Source organism: Mytilus californianus, unplaced genomic scaffold (genome assembly GCF_021869535.1).
Source record: "Mytilus californianus isolate M0D057914Y unplaced genomic scaffold, xbMytCali1.0.p SCAF_35, whole genome shotgun sequence".
In the NCBI taxonomy this organism is placed as follows: Eukaryota; Metazoa; Mollusca; class Bivalvia; order Mytilida; family Mytilidae; genus Mytilus; species Mytilus californianus.
Window position 1 is genome coordinate 2,112,225 of NW_026262685.1, and position 14,175 is coordinate 2,126,399.

Consider the following 14,175-nt stretch of genomic DNA (forward strand, 5'->3'; position numbering starts at 1 on the left):
TCTGCTTTGTTGTTTAAAAGTTTAGTTTTGAACAGTTATAGAACAATATAATTGCATTAACATTTCCAAGGAAAAAAAAGATATTCAACTAAAAAGATTCATCTTAAAACAATTTACTACCAAACAGAATTCATTGTAACATACACATTTATTTACTGTATATTTATAATTTGAATCATAGGATTTTATTTTGTCCCATGGGATATTAAAAATCCCATGGGATAATTATAGTCCCATGGGATTTTTTTTGTCCCATGGGACAACAAATATCCCATGGGACTACAATTATCCCATGGGACCCAAAAAAATCCCATGGGATTTAACCAAAATCCCATGGGATAATGGTCAATCCCATGGGATTTGCCTTATCCCATGGGATATTGAAAATCCCATGTTTTTCTAAATCAAATTACAAAATATATATAATAATAACAGCAGAAAAGCAATGAAATTATTGAATCCCATGTAATTCCGCACATTTTGGTTATTTACACGACACTGTAGGTCTAAGGAGAGGCGGCGGCGGATTTGCAAATGAGTGTTTTGCAAATTAAAAGTGTCCAGTGTTTATTGTATTTGTTCTGATTATTAGGTCTTTCCACTTTTCTGTGGAAAGACCCATTGGTTTTCTTCTGATTATTAGGTCTTTCCACTTTTCTGTGGAAAGGCCTGTTGTATTTGTTCTGATTATTATTATTATTATTTTTTTTCCCGCCAACTTTTGAAATTTTTGTTTTGCAATATGTCTCTTAGATATTTCTCATATTGTATCGTACAGTTTATGCACTTTTAAATTTCACCCTGCTAAGACGAACACTTTTCCTTGTAAGAGTTATCTCCTTATTCACTGTTTATCAAGTGTGTGCATCTCCATTTGTCGGTATGATTTTTTAACTTATAAACCTTTAACCATATAACCCTGGAACTTTTTTGATTGAGGTCTCTAGGTCCTAACTTAGAAAATGAGGTCAAGGTCAAAGGTCAAAGGTCAAGTTCTAAATTTTGACTTTTGCTTATTTTTGCATTTTCTCATACACTTCTAAAGGTATATATAAAAGAACAAGTGCAAAATGTTTGCTTTATTGTAATGAAGATATGTTACATTTGGTCTGAAACAATCTAATGTCATCTTATAGGAGTTACTGTCCCTGAAATGTTTAATTATAAGGTTAATTGATTATTACTTCAACTTGTTTCATTATAAAGCCATATGACCTTTTACAAAAGGTTGGGTGACATATGACCTTGGAAATATCTTATGTTAAAAATTAGGCGTAAAGTGATATAACTCATTAACCATATATAATTAAGACCTATGGTCTTTTGATTTGAAGCCCTCGGTTTATGACCTTGAAATTGAGCTAAAGGTCATAGGTAAATTTGACGTTCTAGATTTTAACCTTTGCTTTTACCTCGTAAGTATACGTGATAAAGCCATAGGACTTTTTGCATTACGTTGCAAGCCACTTGACCATGGATAAGCCAACCGGAAGTGACCTTGTGTAAACCGGAAGTAACTATTTTTTGTACTTATTTAATGTAAAAGTATATTAAACCATGTGTATTTGGAATCAGTATCAAGTAAATTATCAAATAAAACCGGAAGTGACATCTTTCAAACCGGAAGTAACAATTTATCTCCCTTATTTTGAAAAAAATGTATAGAAACCATGAATTTTTGGAATCAGTGTACAATAAATTATCATTAGACGCTGAATATGATATATTAAACCAAATTTTAATAGTTCTAATTCAAAATAGATCTTTATGAGTGGAAAGACCTTCAATTGTTCTCTGAACAATTGGTTTTTAATTATCATTATTATTTTTTTTAGGTCTTCTTTCCACTTTTCTGTGGAAAGACCTATTGGTTTTCTTCTGATTATTTTTAGGTCTTTCCACTTTTCTGTGGAAAGACCTATTGGTTTTCTTCTGATTATTATAAGGTCTTTCCACTTTTCTGTGGAAAGACCTATTGGTTTTCTTCTGATTATTTTTTTTTTCTTCCGCAAAATTTTGTTCTTGCGATAAATTTTTGTTTCGCAAGATGTCGCTTAGATGTTTCGTATATGATATCGAACAGTTTATGCGCCTTTGAAATTGACCCTGCTTAACCGAATACTTTTCTTTGTAGGAGTTATCTCCCCGAACACTGTTTTCCTTGTGTGTGCATCTCCTCCATAACCGTAAAAGAAAGCGACAAATTTATTTTACCAAATTGCTTGTTATATCCTCAGGATGTTTTGTCCAGTTTTGACAGAAGCGATACGTAAACTCCATATGAGAGTTATTTCCCCTTCTGAATTTGACATAACGGATATATAAATGTATAGCATGAATGGTAAGTGATAGAGACCTATATATAGGTATATTGATTTGAGTTCCTTGGTTCATTTAAATGAAATTGAGGCCAAGGTCAAATGTCAAGGTCATATTCTAAATTTTGACTTTTCCTTGTTATTTGATCTCCTCTGTCACTTTTTAAATTACAAATTAAAGAACTAGTGCAAAATGTTTGCTTAATTGTGATTAAGATATGATACATTTGGTCTGAAACAATCCAATGATATCTTATAGGAGTTATTGTCCCTGAAATGATTCAATTTAAGGTTAATTGATTATTTCTCCAACTTGGTACATGATAAAGCCATAGGGTCTTTTGCAAACTGCTGGTTGATACATGACCTTGAAAAAAATAAACCGGAAGTGACCTTGAGTGAACCGGAAGTAGTATTTTTTGCACTTATTTCATGGAAAAGTACATAGAAACCATATATTTTTTGAATGATCATAGGTTAACCTATCATTTGAGACCAGAAGTGACATTTTATGAACCGGAAGTAGCATATTATCTTCCTTATTACAGGCATAAGTATATACAAACTATATATTTTTGGAATCAGTGTGAATAAAGCTATCATATGAGACTGGACGTGACATTTTTTAAACCGGAAGTTGGCAATTATCTCCCTTATTTCAGGCAAAAGTATATAGAAACCATTTATTTATTGAATCAGTATGAAGAAATCTATACTTTGACGCTATTAATAACTTTGAGTAAACCAGAAGTAGCTTCCTATCAATTATTTAGAAAATTGATGTGGAAAGACCGTCAATTGTTCTTTGAACAATTGGTTTTTAATTATTAATATTTTTTGTTTTTTTCTTCCGCCGCTTTTTTTTGACGATGCTTTTCTGTTTCGCAATATGTCGCTTAGATTTTTTGTGTATGATATCGAACAGTTATTGCGATTTTGAAACTGACCCTGTTTAGCCGAATACTTTTTATTGTAAGAGTTATCTCCTCAAACACTGTTTTTTTTGTGTACGCATCTCCTTCCCAACCGAAAAAGATTATGACAAATTTATGTCTCCAATTTGTTCGTTATATCCTCAGGATCTTAAGAATAATTTTGACCGAAGCGGTCCAGAAACTCCATATGAGACTTATTTCCCCTTCTGTATTTAAAATAAGTAAAATGTAATTGTAATTGGTAAACCATAAGTGATAGGGACCTAGGGTCTTTTGAATTGAGGTCCTTGGTCCAAAAAAAAAAAAAAAAAAATAGGGTCAAGGTCAAAGGTGAAGGTCATTTTTAAATTTGGATTTTGGCTTATTTTCACCTCTTTTCAAACACGATATAAGATATCGACAACATATTTTTACTTAATTGTTAGTTGCGACATGTCGTAACACATACATATCGGTTTAAAGGGTACGCTTACATCAAATTAGAGTTTTCTCCCCTCTATTATTTAAAAATATGCATATGGTGATATAACTCATGAACCAAATATAATTAAGTTCTAGGGTCTTTTGATTTTAGGTCCTTGGTTGATGACCTTGAAATTGAGCTCAAGGTCATAGGTTAAATTGACGTTCTAGATTTTGACCTTTATTTTACCTCATATGTATACATGATAAATCCATGGGACTTTTTGCATTAGATTTCAAGCCATTTAACCTTAGAAAAGCCAACCGGAAGTGACCTTGTGTAAACCGGAAGTAGCTTTTTTGTACTTAATTAATGTAAAAGTTTATAGAACCAGATATTTTTGGTATCAGTGTCAATTAAACGTTTGAATAATACCGGAAGTAACATTTTTCAAACCGGAAGTAACAAATTATCTCCCTTATTTAAAAAATATTGAATAAAACCATATATTTTTGGAATCAGCGTACTATAAACTATCATTTGAAGCTGGAAATTACATTTGAAAACGAATTTAACTATTTTCATATTAAAATACATGTTTTTTTTGTGGAAAGACCTACAATTGTTCTCTGAACAATTGGTTTTTATTTTTTTTTTCTTCCGCCAAATTTTGTTCTTGCGATAAATATTTGTTTCGCATTATGTCACTTAGATATTTCTCATATTGTATCGTATAGTTTATGCGCTTTTAAATTTCACCCTGCTAAGCCGAACAATTATCTTTGTAAGAGTTATCTCCCTATTCACTGTTTATCAAGTGTTTGCATCTCCTTCGTAACAAAAAAAGATATCGACAAAATTCTTTTTCTAAATTGTTCGTTACATCCTCAGGAATTTTTGGCTATTTTGGCTCGAAGCGATTAAATGAAATTTTATAGGAGTTATCTACCTTTATCAAATAAATTTGTTGTTATGTTTTTGTTACTCATAAACTGTAAACCGTATAAACCTATAGTCTTTTTATTTTAGGTCCTTGGATCCTAACTTCGAAAATGAGGTCAAGGTCAAAGGTCAAAGTCATGTTCTGAATTTTGTCTTTTGCTTGTTTTTGCATTTTCTCCAATATTTTTAATGTTATATATCAAAGAACAAGTGCAAAATGTTTTTTATATTGTGATGAAGATATGATACATTTGGTCTGAGACAATCCAGTGACATCTTATTGGAGTTATTGCCCCTGATGTTTTATTTTAAGGTAAATTGATTATTACTTTATATTGGTACATGATAAAGCCATAAGATCTTTTGCAAATTGTTGGGTGACATATGACCTTGAAAAATTTCAACCGGAAGTGACCTTGAGTGAACCGGAAGTAGTCATTTTTGCACTTATTTCATGTAGAAGTACATAGAAACCATATATTTTTGAATGGTCATACATTAATCTATGATTTGAGACAGGAAGTGATATTTTATAAACCGGAAGTAGCATATTATCTCCCTTTTTACAGGCAAAAGTATATATAAACCATATATTTTTGGAATCAGTGTAAATAAAGCTATCATATGAGACCGAATGTGACATTTTCTAAACCGGATAGTGACAATTATCTCCCTTATTTCAGGCAAAAGTCTATAGAAACCATTTTTATTGAATCAGTATGAAGAAACCTATGATTGGACGCCAATAGTAGCTTTGAGTAAACCAGAATTATCTTCTCATCAATTATTTAGAAAATTGATGTAGAAAGACCTTAAATTGTTCTTTGAACAATTGGTTTTTATTTATTATTAGGTCTTTCCACTTTTCTGTAGAAAGACCTATTGGTTTTCTTCTGATTATTTTTTTTTTCTTCCGCCTAATTTTGTTCTTGCGATAAATATTTGATTCGCAATATGTCGCTTAGATATTGGGTATATGATATCGAACAGTTTATGCGCTTTTGAAATTTACCCTGCGAAACCAAATAATTTTTCTCTGTAGGAGTTATCTCCCCGAACACTGTTTTCCTTGTGCACGCATCTCCTCCGTAACCGTAAAAGAAAGCGACAAATTTATTTTACCAAATTGCTCGTTATATCCTCAGGATGTTTTGTCCAATTTTGACTGAAACGATACGTAAACTCCATATGAGAGTTTTTTCCCCTTCTGTATTTGACATAAGGGATATATAAATGTATAGCATGAATGGTAAGTGATAGAGACCTAAGGTATATTGATTTGAGTTCCTTGGTTCATTTAAATGAAATTGAGGCCAAGGTCAAAGGTCAAGGTCATATTCTAAATTTTGACTTTTCCTTGTTATTTGATCTCCTCTGTCACTTTTAGAATTACAAATTAAAGAACTAGTGCAAAATGTTTGCTTAATTGTGATTAAAATATGATACATTTGGTCTGATATAATCGAATGATATCTTATATGAGTTATTGTCCCTGAAATGGTTCAATTTAAGGTTAAATGATTATTACTCCAACTTGGTACATGATAAAGCCATAAGATATTTTGCAAAATGTTGGGTGACATATGACCTAGAAAAATGTCAACCGGAAGTGACCTTGAGTGAACCAGAAGTAGTCATTTTTGCACTTATTTCATGTAGAAGTACATAGAAACCATATATTTTTGAATGGTCATAAATTAATCTATCATTTGAGACCGGAAGTGATATTTTATGAACCGGAAGTAGCATATTATCTCCCTTATTACAGGCATAAGTATACATAAACCATATATTTTTGGAATCAGTGTAAATAAATCTATCATATGAGACCGGAAGTGACATTGTCTAAACCGGAAGTTGACAATCATCTCCCTTATTTCAGGCAAAAGTCTATAGAAACCATGTTTATTGAATCAGTATGAAGAAACCTATGATTGGACGCCAATAGTAGCTTTGAGTAAACCAGAATTAGCTTCTCATCAATTATTTAGAAAATTGATGTGATAAGACCTTCAATTGTTCTTTGAACAATTGGTTTTTTATTAGGTCTTTCCACTTTTCTGTGGAAAGACCTATTGGTTTTCTTCTGATTATTTTTTTTTTCTTCCGCCTAATTTTGTTCTTGCGATAAATTTTTGTTTCGCAAGATGTCGCTTAGATGTTTCGTATATGATATCGAACAGTTTATGCGCCTTTGAAATTTACCCTGCTTAACCGAATACTTTTCTTTGTAGGAGTTATCTCCCCGAACACTGTTTTCCTTGTGCATGCATCTCTTCCGTAACCGTAAAAGAAAGCGACAAATTCATTTTACCAAATTGCTTTTTATATCCTCAGGATGTTTTGTCCAATTTTGACCGAAGCAATACGTAAACTCCATATGAGAGTTTTTTCCCCTTCTGTATTTGACATAAGGGATATATAAATGTTTAGCAATTATGGTAAGTGATAGAGACCTAAGGTATATTGATTTGAGTTCCTTGGTTCATTTAAATAAAATTGAGGCCAAGGTCAAAGGTCAAGGTCATATTCTAAATTTTGACTTTTCCTTGTTATTTGATCTCCTCTGTCACTTTTAAAATTACAAATTAAAGAACTAGTGCAAAATGTTTGCTTAATTGTGATTAAGATATGATACATTTGGTCTGATATAATCCAATGATATCTTATATGAGTTATTGTCCCTGAAATGATTCAATTTAAGGTTAATTGATTATTACTCCAACTTGGTACATGATAAAGCCATAGGGTCTTTTGCAAACTGTTGGTTGACATATGAACTTGAAAAAAGTAAACCGGAAGTGACTTTGAGTGAACCGGAAGTAGTATTTTTTGCACTTATTTCATGGAAAAGTACTTAAAAACCATATATTTTTTGAATGATCATAGTTTAACCTATCATTTTAGACCGGAAGTGACATTTCATATACCGGAAGTAGCATATTATCTTCGTTATTACAGTCATAAGTATATACAAACTTTATATTTTTGAAATCAGTGTGAATAAAGCTATCATATGAGACCGGAAGTGACATTTTCTAAACCGGAAGTTGGCAATTATCTCCCTTATTTCAGGCTAAAGTATATAGAAACCTGTATTTATTCAAACAGTATGAAGAAATCTATACTTTGACGCTATTAATAACTTTGAGTAAACCAGAAGTAGCTTCCTATCAATTATTTAGAAAATTGATGTGGAAAGACCTTCAATTGTTCTTTGAACAATTGGTTTTTAATTATTATTTTTTTTTCCCGCCAACTTTTGAAATTTTTGTTTCGCAATATGTCGCTTAGATATTTCTCATATTGTATCGTACAGTTTATGCGCTTTTACATTTCACCCTGCTAAGACGAACACTTTTCTTTGTAAGAGTTATCTCCCTATTCACTGTTTATCAAGTGTGTGCATCTCCTTCGTAACAAAAAAAGATATCGACAAAATTCTTTTTCTAAATTATTCGTTACATCCTCAGGAATGTTTGGCTAATTTGAATCCAAGCGATTCGATGAAATTTTATAGGAGTTATTTACCTTTACCAAATAAATTTGTCGGTATGTATTTTTAACTCATAAACCATTAACTCTATAACCATGGAATGTTTTTATTTGAGGCCCCTAGGTCCTAAATTAGAAAATGAAGTCAATGTCAAAGGGCAAGGTCAAGTTCTCAATTTTGACTTTTCCTTGTTTTGGCATTTTCTCCAACACTTTTAAAGATATATATAAAAGAACAAGTGCAAAATGTTTGCTTTATTTTAATGAACATATGTTACATTTGGTATGAAACAATCTAAGGGCATCTTTAGAAGTTAGTGCCCCTGAAATGTCTATTTATAAGGTTAATTGATTATTACTTCAACCTGGTTCATTATAAAGCCATATGACCTTTTACAAAAGGTTGGGTGACATATGACTTTGAAAAATGACAACCGGAAGTGACCTTGAGAAAACCGGAAGTAGCCATTTTTGCACTTTTTTCATTGAAAAGTTCTCGGAATCCATATATTTTGTAATTGAAATACATTAACTTATCACCAAAGATTAGGTATGACTTTCGATAAACCGGAAGTGGCCAATTATATCCTTGTTTACAGGCAAAAGTATTTAGAAACTATATATTTTCGGAATCAGTGTGAAAGAAGCTATCATATGAGACCGGGAGTGACACTATTTTTTCCGCCTAATTTTTTTTCTTTCGCTGTTTGGTTGTTTCGCAAGATGTCGATTTGATATTTGGTATATGATATCGAACAGTTTATGCGCTTTCAAAACTGACTCTGCTTAACCGAATACTTTTCTTTGTAAGAGTTATCTCCCTGAACACTGTTTTCTTGTGTTTGCTACTTCTTCGCAGCCGTAAAAGATTTCGACAAACTTATTTTACCAAATTGCTCGCTATATCTTCAGGATGTTGAGTTTGGTTTTCACCGAAGCGGTCCGGAGACTCCATATGAGAGTTATTTCCCCTTATGCATTTGATATAAGTGATATACATTTCAAACTGGTAAACCATAAGTAATAGAGACCTAGGGTCTTTTGATTTGAGGTCCTTGGTCCAAAAAATGGAAAATTAGGTCAAGGTCAAAGGTCAAGGTCATATTCTAAAATTTGATTTCGGCTTATTTTCACTTTTTTCAAAAATTGTATTAGAAATAGACAAATTTATTTTTACTAAATTGTTAGTTGTGACATGTCGTAACACATACATTTTGGTTGAAAGGGTACGCTAACATTAAATTGAAGTTTTCTCCCCCCTTGTATTTAAAATAGCGCATATGGTGATATAACTCATTAACCATATATAATTAAGACGTAGGGTCTTTTGATTTGAGGTCCTTGGTTTATGACCTTGAAATTGAGCTGAAGGTCATTGGTAAATTTGACGTTCTAGATTTTGATCTTTTGTTTTACCTCATATGTATACATGATAAAGTCATGGGACTTTTTGCATTATCATTTGAGGTTGGAAAACCAACCGGAAGTGACCTTGTGTAAACTGGAAGTAGCTAATTTTTGTATATTTTTAATGTAAAAGTACATAGAAACCATATATTTTTGGAATCAGTGTCAAGTGAACTATTAAATTATACCGGAAGTATCATTTTTCAAACCGGAAGTCTCAAATTATCTTCCTTATTTAATTTTTGTTTGTATAGAAACAATATATTTTTGGAATAAGCGTACAATAAGCCATCATTTGACACTTGAAATGACATTTTAAACCGAATGTTAATATTTTTATTTCAAAATAGATCTTTACTGGTGGAAAGACCTTCAATTGTTCTCTGAACAATTGGTTTTTAAAATTGTTCTTACATCTGTTCTGAAAAAACAAATCCACATGCTTGTTATCAGATGTTCTCTGAAACTACTTGTCCAATTGACCCCAAAATTTGCAGTCAGCAGGGTATACATGTATTACATCTTCATAAAACAACGTGGTGCAGATATCTTTCAAGAATTTTCCTAGAAAAAAGAAATTGCAATGCCGTAAAAATCGCTTGCTAGTTCCGTAAATCTCAGTGAAATCCTACAATGAAACGTCCGCTCCTAGATTGAAATACAAATCTGTGTTACAAACTGCTACTGGAAAATGTACATTATATGAAAATAATCAACAAACGTGTTTTAAAATTACACAGGATCAATTAAATCCAAAGCATGCACTGCTCGTAAACTGTGATCAAAATGTCAATTACCTACAATGACAAAAGAAATACATTGTGTAAATTCCGTCGCTATACATGTTGTCTGTTTAACGTCCCAACCTAAAAAAGAATAAAAATACTAAGTTTTCGCTAATATAAAGCCTCGTCACGTGACGCCACAACCTGGCGCGAGACAAAGACGCGCGCGGACCCTGAAATAGAATAAAAACTTTCCAAACTAAATATAGAAACTTAACCAACACACTAATATGGACCCTTTAAAGAAAGAAAAAAAAAGAAACAAACAAACAAACAAACAAACAAACAAACAAACAAACATACACATATATCAATCAATCATGTTTTGGTGGAAAGACCCATTGTATTTGTTCTGATTATTATTTTTTTTTCTTCTTCCGCCACTTTTATTTCTTGCGTATAAATTTTGTTTCGCAAGATGTCGCTTAGATGCTTCGTATATGATATCGAACAGTTTATGGGCCTTTGAAATTCACCCTGCATAAGTGATATGCATTTCTATCTTGTAAACCATAAGTGATAGAGACCTAGGATCTTTTGATCTAAGGTCCTTGGTCCAAAACAAAAAAAAGGTCAAGGTCAGAGGTCAAGGTCATATTTTAAATTTTGATTTTGGCTTATTTTCAATTCTTTTCAAAAACCGTATAAGATATCGACAACATATTTTTACTAAATTGTAAGTTGCAACATGTCGTAACACATAAATTTTGGTTGAAAGGGTACACTAACATTAAATTGGAGTTTTCTCCCCTCTTATATTAAAAATTAGGCATATAGTGATATAACTCATTAACCATATATAATTAAGACCTATGGTCTTTTGATTTGAAGCCCTTGGTTTATGACCTTGAAATTGAGATGAAGGTCAAAGGTAAATTTGACGTTTTAGATATTGACCTTTGCTTTTTTTACCTCATATGTATACATGATAAAGCCATGGGACTTTTGTACTTAATAAATGTAAAAGTATATTAAACCATATATTTTTGGAATCAGTATCAAGTAAACTATAAAAAAACCCGGAAGTGACATTTTTCAAACCGGAAGTAACAATTTATCTCCCATATTTAGAAAAAAAATGTATAGAAACCATATATTTTTGGAATCAGTGTACAATAAGCTATCATTTGACGCTGGATATGATATTTTAAACCGAATTTCAATAGTTCTATATCAAAATAGATCTTTATGGGTGGAAAGACCTTCAATTTGGTTTTTAATAATTTTTTTTTCTTCTTCCGCCACTTTTTTTTCTTGCGGGGTATTGTGGTTTTGCGAGATGTCGCTTAGATTTTTTGCATATAATATCGAACAGTTATTGCGCTTTTGAAATTGACCCTGCTTAACCGAATACTTTTCTTTGTAGGAGTTTTTTCCACCGAACTCTGTTTTCCTTGTGAGTGCATCTCCTCTGTAACCGTAAAAGAAAGCGACAAATTTATTTTACCAAATTGCTCATTATATACTCAGGATGTGTTGTCCAACTTTGACCGAAGCGATACGAAAACTCCATATGACAGTTATTTCCCCTTCTGTATTTGACATAAATATATAGCATGAATAGTAAGTGATAGAGACCTAAGGTATATTGATTTGAGGTCCTTGGTTCATTTAAATGAAATTGAGGCTAAGGTCAAAGGTCAAGGTCATATTCAAAATTTTGACTTTTCCTTGTTATTTGATCTCCTCTGTCACTTTTAAAATTACAAATTAAAGAACTAGTGCAAAATGTTTGCTTAATTGTGATTAAGATATGATACATTTGGTCTGAAACAATCCAATGATATCTTATAGGAGTTATTGTCCCTGAAATGATTCAATTTAAGGTTAATTCATTATTACTCCAACTTGGTACATGATAAAGCCATAGGGTCTTTTGCAAACTGTTGGTTGACATATGACCTTGAAAAAAGTAAACTGGAAGTGACCTTGAGTGAACCGGAAGTAGTATTTTTTGCACTTATTTCATGGAAAAGTACCTAGAAACCATATATTTTTTGAATGATCATAGGTTAACCTATCATTTGAGATCGAAAGTGACATTTTATATACCGGAAGTAGCATATTATCTTCCTTATTACAGGCATAAGTATATACAAACTATATATTTTTGGAATCAGTGTGAATAAAGCTATCATATGAGACTGGAAGTGACATTTTCTAAACCGGAAGTTGGCAATTATCTCCCTTATTTCAGGCAAAAGTATATACAAACCATTATTTATTGAATCAGTATGAAGAAATCTATACTTTGACGCTATTAATAACTTTGAGTAAACCAGAAGTAGCTTCCTATCAATTATTTAGAAAATTGATGTGGAAAGACCTTCAATTGTTCTTTGAACAATTGGTTTTTAATTAGGTTTTTCCACTTTTCTGTGGGAAGACCTATTGTATTTGTTCTGATTATTAGGTCTTTCCACTTTTCGGTGGAAAGACCTATTGTATTTGTTCTGATTATTATTATTAGGTCTTTCCACTTTTCGGTGGAAAGACCTATTGTATTTGTTCTGATCGTTATTATTATTAGGTCTTTCCACTTTTCTGTGGAAAGACCTGTTGTATTTGTTCTGATTATAATTAGGTCTTTCCACTTTTCTGTGGAAAGACCTATTGGTTTTCTTCTGATTATTTTTTTTTCCGCCAAATTTTGTTCTTGCGATAAATTTTTGTTTCGCAAGATGTCGCTTAGATATTTCGTATATGATATCGAACAGTTTATGCGCCTTTGAAATTGACCCTGCTTAACCGAATACTTTTCTTTGTAGGATTTATCTCCCCGAACACTGTTTTCCTTGTGCGTGCATCTCCTCCGTAACCGTAAAAGAAAGCGACAAATTTATTTTACCAAATTGCTCGTTATATCATAAGGATGTTTTGTCCAATTTTGACTGAAGCGATATGTAAACTCCATATGAGAGTTATTTCCCCTTCTGTATTTGACATAAGGGATATATAAATGTATAGCATGAATGGTAAGTGATAGAGACCTAAGGTATATTGATTTGAGTTCCTTGGTTCATTTAAATGAAATTGAGGCAAAGGTCAAAGGTCAAGGTCATATTCAAAATTTTGACTTTTCCTTGTTATTTGATCTCCACTGTCACTTTTTAAATTACAAATTAAAGAACTAGTGCAAAATGTTTGCTGAATTGTGATTAAGATATGATACATTTGATCTGAAACAATCCAATGATATCTTATAGGAGTTATTGTCCCTGAAATGATTCAATTTAAGGTTAATTGATTATTACTCCAACTTGGTACATGATAAAGCCATAGGGTTTTTTGCAAACTGTTAGTTGACATATGACCTTGAAAAAAATCAACCGGAAGTGACCTTGAGTGAACCGGAAGTAGTATTTTTTGCACTTATTTCATGGAAAAGTACCTAGAAACCATATATTTTTTGAATGATCATAGGTTAACCTATCATTTGAGACCGGAAGTGACATTTTATATACCGGAAGTGACATTTTATATACCGGAAGTAGCATATTATCTTCCTTATTACAGGCATAAGTATATACAAACTATATATTTTTGGAATCAGTGTGAATAAAGCTATCATATGAGACCGGAAGTGACATTTTCTAAACCGGAAGTTGGCAATTATCTCCCTTATTTCAAAAGTATATAGAACCCATTTATTTATTGAATCGGTATGAAGAAATCTATACTTTGACGCTATTAATAACTTTGAGTAAACCAGAAGTAGCTTCCTATCAATTATTTAGAAAATTGATGTGGAAAGACCTTCAATTGTTCTGTGAACAATTGGTTTTTAATTATTATTATTAGTATTATTATTTTTTTTTCTTCTGCCTAATTTTGTTCCTGCGATAAATATTTGTTACGCATTATGTCACTTAGATATTTCTCATATTGTA

At 31.8% G+C, this 14,175-nt stretch overlaps 1 long non-coding RNA gene across 1 annotated transcript; it reads left to right on the top strand.

The window, feature by feature from the left end:
- The first annotated feature begins 5,644 nt into the window (after nt 1-5,644).
- LOC127736715 (uncharacterized) lies at nt 5,645-13,572 on the top strand. Its single transcript, XR_007999143.1, has 3 exons — nt 5,645-5,916; nt 11,918-12,111; nt 13,524-13,572. It is a non-coding gene; the product is annotated as an uncharacterized LOC127736715 (long non-coding RNA).
- Nucleotides 13,573-14,175: the final 603 nt, after the last annotated feature.